The sequence below is a fragment of the Euleptes europaea genome, chromosome 7 (genome assembly GCF_029931775.1).
Source record: "Euleptes europaea isolate rEulEur1 chromosome 7, rEulEur1.hap1, whole genome shotgun sequence".
Lineage (NCBI taxonomy): Eukaryota > Metazoa > Chordata > Lepidosauria > Squamata > Sphaerodactylidae > Euleptes > Euleptes europaea.
Genome location: NC_079318.1, coordinates 91,694,304 through 91,704,747, shown reverse-complemented (window position 1 = coordinate 91,704,747; position 10,444 = coordinate 91,694,304).

Genomic DNA, 10,444 nt, shown 5'->3' with positions numbered 1-10,444 from the left:
ACATAAGAAAGGCCCTGCTGGATCAGACCAAGGCCCATCAAGTCCAGCAGTCTGTTCGCACAGTGGCCAACCAGGGGCCTCTAGGAAGCCCACAAACAAGACAACTGCAGCAGCAGCATCCTGCCTGCGTTCCACCGCACCCAAAATAATAGGCATAGAAACTAAATAATAGACCCTAGAAGCTAAAATGACTAAACTGAGGCTATCGTATTTTGGTCACATCATGAGACGACAAGAGTCACTGGAAAAGAGAGTCATGCTAGGAAAAGTTGAGGGCAGCAGGAAAAGAGGAACACTCAACTTGAGATGAATTGACTCAGTAAAGGAAGCCACAGCCCTCAATTTGCAAGATCTGAACAATGCTGTCAAAGATAGGACATTTTGGAGGACTTTCACTCACAGGCGACTTGAGGGCACTTAACACACACACACAGTACAAGGCCCTACAGATTATGCAGCCCGCACATTATACAATTCAGACTCAAATAGGACAGAGATATAAGCAGTCCAAAGTATAAAGAGTTATGGTCAATCTCCACACTGTTTGAAATGAGAAAAGGAAAGTCCGGTTTCTAATCCTTTTCAGACATCTTCTTCAGTCGCTTATAACATAGTGTCAAGATGAAACTGACCAGAAAATTTCCTCCTGCTTTAGTCTGTTCAGAGCAATGCTTTTCTGCAAAAAGGTTGGGGGCGCTCAGTGCCCAGGGCAAATCATCGGAGGTACTTTCTAGTAACCTTCCCCGCCAAACGTCTGCTGAAGTCCTGGAGGTTGGCAACCCTAGTCATCTAGTCCAACTAGGGTAGGCAGCTCTGGGTTGGGAAATACTTGGAGATTTTCAGGGTGGAGCCTGAGAAGGGTGGGGTTTGGGGAGGGGAGGTCTTCAGTGGGGTATAATGTCATAACGTTCACCTTCCAAAGCAGCATTTTCTCCAGGTGAACTGATCTCTATTGGCTGGAGATCAGTTGTAATGCCAGATCTCCAGCCACCACCTGGAGGTTGGCAACCTTAAGTCCAACCCCCTACATAATGCAGGAAAATCACAACTCCCACCCTCCATACCTAGGGTTGCCAACCTCCAGGTACTACCTGGAGATCTCCTGCTATTACAACTGATCTCCAGCAGACAGAGATCAGTTCACCTGGAGAAAATGGCCGCTTTGGCATTTGCCCTCTATGGCATTAAAGTCCCTCCCCTCCCCAAAGCCCACCCTCCTCAGGCTCTGCTCCAAAAATCTCCCACCTGTGGCGAAGAGGGACCTGGCAACCCTGCCCATACCCCCAATGTCCTCTGCTCCATGCCCAGAAGATGGCCAAAATAAATCCTCCAGGATCCCTGGCCAATTTGGCCTGGAGGAAAGTCGCTTCCTGAACCCACAGTGGCGATTGACATTTCCCAGGGCATGTAAGAAGGGGCCACGAGAGCCAAACACAGACTGATGCCTTCCTGCCCTCCTTTCACAATCTGCTAAGTTCACAGAATCAGCATTGCTGACAGATGGCCATCTAGCCTCTGCTTAAAGACCTCCAAAGAAGGAGAGCCCACCACCTCCCAAGGAAGCCTGTTCTTTTGAGGAATTGCTCTAACCGTCAAGTTCTTCCTAATGTTTAGCCGAAAACTTTTTTGATTTAATTTCAACCTTTAAGACTCAGACAAGATTTCTCCTGTCCGTCCCCAGAGTAAGTCCACTGGAGACTTGAATTCATTCAGATCTGTGGTCCAGAAATTTGTGGGAGGAGGCAGAACTGAACAGCCAGAACTGGTACCTTGGTATGTTTAATAGGATTGCCGTCTCTGGGTTGGGAAATACCTGGAGATTTTGGGAGTGATGCCTGAGGAGGGTGGGTTTTGGGGAGGGGAGGGTCTTCAATGAGTTAAAGTGCCATAGAGTCCACCTTCCAAAGTAGACATTTTCTCCAGGGGAACTGATCTCTGTAGTTTGGATATCAGTTGTAATTGCAGGAGATCTCCAGGCCTACCTCACCAGATTGTTGTGAATCTGAAACAGAGAAAGGTAGTCCCACATACACCACCCTGAACTCCCTGGAAAAATGGCAGGATCACAATCTCAACGTGACTGTGGTTTCTTTAGGGGTGGGTTTCGACAGATTATTGGAATGCATTTATTTTAAAAGCATACATTCCACATTCTCCTCCCATTCCGAGTGGCTTGCACGATTATGAATACAGTTACCGCCCGGCCATAAAGGCAAATAAAAATCCCTCTAGAATACTGGAAGAGTGCGAGAATGAACACTCAAACACGTCAAGAGTCAGAAAGCCACACCAAAAACGCCTCGGTAGCTCAACCACAAAAACCCACTCCAAGGAGTTTCCAAAGGATTGTTGAAAAACGATCGCCTTGCGAAGCTTCTGGAATCGTGCCGGCGAGGTGACCTCATGGATCTCATTTACTTGGGCGCCAGTTAGGTTTGCCGGCACCCGGTTGGGAAATTCCTGGAGATGTTGGGGGCAGAGACTGAGGAGGGCGGGCTTTGGGGAGGGGAGGGACCTCAGTGGGTGCAATGCCGGAGAGTCCACCTTCCAAAGCAGCCGTTTTCTCCTGGGGAACTGATCTCTATCACCTGGAGATAGGGTTGCCAACCTCCAGGTACTACAATTCGGAGGTTAAGTGCCCAATACATGACTCACCTGAATATCTCCAGCTTTTGCAATCCTGAATTATAATTCAATTTAAAACTGCCTTTCCTGGTGCCGATTAGTCAGTTCTAGAGTTTTCTCCTCATTGTGTGTGTGTTAAGTGCCGTCAAGTCGCTTCCGACTCATGGCGACACTATGAATGAAAGTCCTCCAAAATGTCCTATCTTTGACAGCCCTCATTACTCTCAAGTAATTACTCTCAGCCTGAACTGACGCTAGAAGCTAAAATTACTAAACTGAGGCTATCGTATTTTGGTCACATGAGAAGGCAAGTCACTAGAAAAGACAGTCGTGCTAGGAAAAGTTGAGGGCAGCAGGAAAAGAGGAAGACCCAACAAGAGATGGATGGACTCTAGAAAGGAAGCCACAGCCTTCAGTTTGCAAGACCTGAACAAGGCTGTCAAAGATAGGATATTTTGAAGGACTTTGATTCATAGGTTCGCCATGAGTCAGAAACAACTTGATGGCACTAACACACACACATTCCTTTATCCTCTGTCATAATCTTTTGTTTCCTGAAAAGCCCCCATTTTATGGTATGGGCCAAAAACAGTATAACTAACCTGGCTTTAGAACCAGGAAAGAGAGCCTGATCTTGGATACCAGCTGAAATGTGACAGATTCCCAGCACACACTGGATCCTTCTTCTTCTTCCATCTTTTGGGATTTTGGGGTGGAGCCTGAGGAGGGCGGGGTTTGCGTAGAGGAGGGACTTCAATGGGGTATAATGCCATAGAGTCCACCTTCGAAAGCAGCCATTTTCTCCAGGGGATCTCTTTTGCTGGAGATCAGTTGTTATTCCAAGAGATCTCCAGCCACCACCTGAAGGTTGAAGGAAAGGGACTTTGTTTGCTTCTGATTCACTGTATAAGTTTTGATTTTCATGACTGAATTATAAAAAGTCTTATTGTTGTTTCCAGTAGCCATCAGTGCTTGTTATTTTCCTTCAACTCTGTTATTATAGCACGAGGGACGATTTTTGAATTGCATAACCACCTGGAGGTTGGCAACCCGAATCTGCTTCCACTCTGCTCTCTGTGCCTCCCTGTCTGCAAAGGGGAAGCGGGTGGGCAAACGGAGTCACGGCTTTTTTAGTGGTGGCACCTTGCATGTGTTACCCGAATGCCCCAAATATGTATATACCTTGACCAAAGAGCATCCTGCCTGTACGGGGTCAGGAGCCTATACACACCTGTGCTTAGGGCAAATATTATTGGGATCCTACTGACTGATGTGTCCAGGATCAGTTCTAACATCTCATAAAGGTGTGCGGATTCTCAGAATAAACAGGCAATGGTTTAAAGTTCAGGACTTATTAAGAAAAAGATTAATAGCAAAAGGGATTAGCAAACTGAATACAGAGTTTGAAACACGCCCAGAAACACTCAGGAAATGTTTAACATGACTATTCACTTGCTATACTTGACGAAAGCAGATATATCAGTAAGCAAGAATTATAGTATCTAAAAAAGGTAAAGGTCCCCTGTGCAAGCACCGGGTCATTCCTGACCCATGGGGTGACGTCACATTCCAGCGTTTACTAGGCAGACTTTGTTTACGGGGTGGTTTGCCATTGCCTTCCCCAGTCCTCTTCCCTTTAATCCCAGCAAGCCGGGTACTCATTTTACTGACCACGGAAGGATGGAAGGCTGAGTCAACCTTGAGCCGGCTACCTGAAACCGACTTCCACCGGGATCGAACTCAGGTCGTGAGCAGAGCTTGGACTGCAGTAATGCAACTTACCATTCTGCACCAGGGGGCTCTTGGATAGTCAGGGATGTGACGTCACCCCATGGGTCAGGAATGACCTGGTGCTTGCACAGGGGACCTTTACCTTTTATATATATAGTATTTAGCAACCATAATTATCTAGCAGTTAATTATTTGACTATAAAACATCAGTTCATGATCTTTTATATCCAGTGTGCCTTTTAGAAATACGGTAAACTATGGGTTAAGCTTACAATTTGTAGGGGCGAATAGTTATCAATTTGCAGAAGCTTGGGCACAGACATGTTGTTATTATTGTCTCTTCCCCTATATTATTTTCCCTGTTTTCTTTTTTTGTATCCCCATATGTTAAAAATAAAAATCTATTTTTTTTTTTAAAAAAGAAATGTTCTACAGACCCTAATTCTACTAAATCCTAACCTAAACATGGTATTTCCGAACCCAGAGCTGGCAACCCTGTAGAGCACAGTGCTGGGGTAACAATCAAGGACCGCAAGAGTGGTGATTGCTACAAGGTGGAAGTCAGAAGGATCCCATGGTGTAGAAGAATGGAAAGACAAATTAGCAGAATGTGCAGTGCTGGCCAAGATGACCAAATCAAGTGCAGAAGAGACCCAGAGTTTCAAAAGAACTGGAAACGCTATTATTTATATGAGATGTGAAAGAGGCGTAAAATGTGAAAGTGGGGAACCTGAAACATGCATACTTGGTATGGAAATTAGTTAGAAAGTTAACTAATAGAAAGTATTGATTATAATTGTGTTAATGGTAAGGTTTATCTACAGGAGAATTTAGTAGACAAGTCCATTATGAGCTTGCAAAATGTTAACTTTTTACAGAATGAATAAGTAAATAATAAGTTGAATATTTAATGACAAAAGTCAGAATAGTACAATAATGGCAAGGTACTAGTATCTATCTTACCCAGGTACAGAACGAGATTGTGCTTTCTTGTAGTGTAGGTTTGATGTTTTTGCTCCGTGTTTTGTTACGTTGACTGTGGAAGTGTGTAGTATGTCTGTTTTGTTTCTTTTTGAAAAATTAAATAAAAATACTTATAAAAAACAACAGCTGGAACACCCAAAATGTGAGATCCTTGGGGCTAACTTTATGCCCCAAAAGTGTGAAGACAGAGGGATAAATAAGATGCTTTTCCAAGCATGTTTGGTTGAGAAGAAGAAAGTAGAAGAAGAAGAAGAAGAAGAAGCAGCAGCAGCAGCAGCAGCAGCAGCAGAGCTGGCTTTATATGCCAACTTTCTCTACCACTTAAGGGAGAATCAAACCGGCTTACAATCACCTTCCCTTCCCCTCCCCACAACAGACACCCTGTGAGGTAGGTGGGACTGAGAGAGCGTGACTAGCCCAAGGTCACCCAGCTGCCTTCATGTGGAGGAGTTGGGAAACAAACCCAGTTCACCAGATTAGCCTCCGCTGCTCATGTGGAGGAGTGGGGAATCAAACTCTGTTCTCCAGATCAGACTCCACCGCTCCAAACCACCGCTCTTAACCACTACATCACACTGAGTTTCAGACCTCACTGGTTGATCAGTAAGATAATAAGGAGGGGGAAGCTGGGGGTATCGATGACTCCTTGGATGAAGGTTATGGCTAGGTTTGCCAACCTCCAGGTGGTGGCTGGAGATCTCCCGCTATTACAAGTGATCCCTAGGCGATAGGAATCAGTTCCCCTGGAGAAAATGGCCGCTTTGGCAATTGGACTCTATGGCATTGAAGTCCCTCCCCTCTCCAAACTCTGTCCTCCTCTGGCTCCACCCACAAAATCTCCAGGTATTTCCCATCCCAGAGCTGGCAACCCTATTTATGGCCCAAATGAAATAACAAACTTCATTATATGGTCCCCAGTTGTTTGGGTTTAATGCCGGGGAGGGGGCAACACAGTGAGGGGAATAGATACATCAAAATCAGAGACTGATGGGTTGATGTATCCAGGCTAAATGATTGACAGATCCTGTAAGTGTTTGTGTGACACTGAATGAGATGAACTGAGACACTGGGTGCATGCCCGCCCAAGGTTGCCAACCTCCAGGTGGGGACTGGAGATCTCCTGCTATCACAACTGATCTCTAGCCAAGAGTGATCAGTTCCCCTGGAGAAAACGGCAGCTTTGGAGGGTGGGCACGGTGGCAATATATCCCACTAAGGTCCCTCCCCTCCCCCAACCTCAGGCTTCACCCCACGAATCTCCAGGTAACTCCCAACCTAGACCTGGCAACTCTACACCCTGTATATGTATTTTAGCCTGGTTTTAAGTGTTTGTATTTGGTTTTCAATGGTTTTAAAGATTGCTTTTATTGTGGGTGTGTTTTAATCTGTTAGCCACCTTGCTGGCCTAATGAGGGCCAAAAGATAGGGTGTAAAATTTGTAAATAAATTGAATAAATTAATAAATATGTAAACACTTGAGTTCCCCCCCCCCTGCAAGTCCATGGTTCTCTCTCTCTCCCCACCCCCCTTTGTTTCCCTACTCCTTCTTCTCTTATGCAATCTTGACTTTAGGCCATTATCTCAAGTTCTTGATACCAATGGTAACGTCCTTGACCCTCAGAACAACAGAACTCTCCAGTCATAACAGGTCCTGTTCAACAGCAAAAAAATAAAATAAAATAAAATAAAATTGCTGAAGCTTATGTTCTTTACACCCTGGCCTGGATGGCCCAGGCTAGCCTGATCTTGTCAGATCTCAGAAACTAAGCAGGGTCAGCCCTGGTTAGTAATTGGATGGGAAACCACCACCTTGAAAACCCTATTAGGTCACTATAAGTCAACTGTGACTTAGTGGCACTTTACACACTCACATGTTCTTTACAACACAAGAACTTGACATCCGAGGGTCAAAGTTCAGCAGGCATCCATCACAGGGTGTTACACATTGGTACCAGGTCCAGAGAAATGACTATAGAGTCCTAACCACTGGATGTTTGGGAACAGGATTGCCAGGTGGGTGGTTTTGCCCACCAATTTGCTTAGGTGCTCTGGAGCGGCGGCCGCATGCAAAGACACTTTGCACAGGCTCAGAAGGACAATCCGGTATTAACATGCACACTGGAGGGATGAGCAAATGTTCCCTGATTTTGTTTCACTTTATCTTCATTTTGTCAACAGTTTTTGGTCCTCAGCTTTTCTTTGCCCCCTTCTTTCAGACTGCTCTGTTTTTTGTTCTTAAAATGCTTTTTTGTGCGGCAGTTGGGTTTGGGGGGAAGGAAATCTCTCACTGTAAGCCAAGTGCAGAGCAGCATTTAAAGGAGGGGGACTTGATTTGAGCTTGGGAGACTGCTTTATTGGATTTATGGCTCGATTTGCACACAGTTTAATCCCTGATCATTCAAGCCAATGCACACAGTTTCCCCCAAATCGGGTAACGTTAATATTCAACGAACCCAGGTTCAACCAGGGAGATTCAACCTATGCATAAAAGGCCTTTAGTCTTTTGCCTTGAAAACTCTACTGGGTTGCCATAAGTCGGCTGCGACTTGACGGCACTTGACAGACACAATTCATAGGGCTGCCATAAGTTGGAAGCGACTTGACAGCACTTAACATACACACACACCTTATGCACTCTGCTGCCCCGCTGGAGCATAAGCAGTCTTACTTGCAGTCTGCGGCTCAATGGTAGATCATCTACTTGGAATGCAGAAGGTCCCAGGTTCAATCCCTGGCATCTCCAGTTAAAAGGGACCAGTAGGTGATGTGAAAGACCCCTGCCTGAGACCCTGGAGAGCCGCTGCCAGTCAGAGTAGACAAGACTGACCCTGATGGACTGATGGTCTGATTCAACATAAGGCAGCTTCATATGTACTAGTGTACAAGGCATTGTATAGTCCTGAGAGCCAGTGTGCTGTAGTGGTTAAGAGTGGTGGACTCTAATCTGGAGAACTGGGCTGGTTTCCCACTCCGACAAATGAAGCCTGCTGGGTGACTTTGGGCTAGTCACGGTTCTCTCAGAACTCTGTCAGCCCCATCAACCTCACAAGGTGTCTGCTGCGGGGAGAGGGAGGGAAGGAGATTGCAAACCAGTTTGATTCTCCTTAAAAGGTAGAGAAAATCGGCATATACAAACCAACTCTTCTCCTCCTCCTCCTTCTTTGCTTCCAACAACACATCTGTTTGCTGATGGAAACGCAACAGGTGCCTTCCTGCTGCTAGAAAATCATGGTTGGGGACAACCCATCGAAAACAGGTATTGGGTCTGTTTTTCCAGCAACCCTATCAAATGGTTTGATGGTTTTGGACTTTGGCACTTTCCCCTTTTTGTGCCTGGATATGTCGTCATAAAACACCCATTCTTCTTTGTTTTATTGTCTTTGCTGCTTTATTATCTGGCTTATTTTTAATCTATGGTTTTACCGAGCACGCGGCTTAGAAGTGCCTCTGGGCCAAGACGCCACGCTGGCCAATCGCTGGGAGTCGGAGCTCACGGGCGGATACAGGATACGAGCAACAAGTTATTCAGCCAGGCCGGCCCAAAAAGGAAGTTTTGTGTTTCCCGTCCCAAACTAGCTGTTCCACCCTTCTTTTGCTCTGATGATTATGCCGAGATGGTGCCATGTAGCCCGTGTGGTCTGATGTGCTACAAATAGGGTTGCCAGATCCCCCTTCTCCTCCAGTGGGAGCGCACGTGCGTCACTTCCGGTTTACACTTCTGGTTTACTTTTGGTTTACAAACTGGGAGTTTGAGTGGTATAAGGCCCCTCGTGATGCGGCGCTTCCGGGAGTAAACCGAAAGTGGTGTGCCGCGGCGTGTAGGCGCGCGCGCACGTTTGCCCACCGGCCCTCAGCTGGTCAGTGGGCAGGGGGGTGGATTGGCAGGGGTTTGCCCGTCACCACCGGGCACCTGGCAACCCTAGCTGCAAAGCATGCATAGCGCATAGACGAAAGACTGCTAAAGAGGCGTCGATTAGATAACCAAGTGCAAGTTCAGGAATAAACTGGCTGTACTATTTGGGGCGGATACGCACTGGACATGGGCCAGTTAGAAGACAACGCCACTTCAGAGGTCCAGCCCCGCCCTCTACAGGTCATGGGTTTGGGAGAAAGCAGACAAAACAGGATCCCGAGTGGAGACCCCTAAGAAGAGCTCGGCTATATCACCCAAGTGAACACAAGGGTTCTAGATTCTCTCAATGTATGTTGATATTCTGATAATCCTGCGATACAGACGACTGTTTATGTTGCCTAGACTGAATGCCATTCCATCAGGGGAATTAATAGGTCGTTTGAATAGGGTACCATATTGCGAGAGAGTATGTCAATGTGGCTCTGGCCAGACAGACACTCTTCAGCACTCTTTGTTTAGCTGTGACTTGTTCAGTGAGGCTAGAGACCGATGGATAAAAGCCTTTTATCCGGGAATCTGTCTCCAAATTGGACAATTTGAGGGTTATTTTAGCAGGGGTGTATTTTAATATTGCATTGGCAGCCACCAAATTTCTTTCCCAGACAATTAGGATTTAAAAATATTAATGTCTTGATGGGCTAGTTAGATAGTTACTTTTTCTCAGTGTGAGGCCGGTGTGAGTTGTCCATTGGGGATAGGTGCCCACTCCACAAGAGCACACGCTTCTTCTGCAGCTTTTCTAGGCTGCTACCTGGGCTTCGACGGAGACATTCGTGAAACGTTACCCCGTAGATGTGGATGCAAGAAAAGAGGCTTCAGTGGGAAAGTAAGGGTTCTAGATTGGTTCAACCAACCAACTTATAGAATTCTAAGAACGCTGTTTTAGAAGAGTTGAGTAGTGATTAATGAAAGGTAGACCAAGGTTTCCCAATGTGGTGCCCATGGGTGCCATAGAATCATAGAGTTGGAAGGGACCACCAGGGTCATTTAGTCCAACCGCCTGCACAACGCAGGAAATTCACAACTACCTTCCTCCCACACCCCCAGTGATCCCTGCTCCATGCCCAGAAGATGATTAATGAAAGGTAGACCAAGGTTTCCCAATGTGGTGCCCATGGGTGCCATAGAATCATAGAGTTGGAAGGGACCACCAGGGTCATTTAGTCCAACCGCCTGCACAACGCAGGAAAT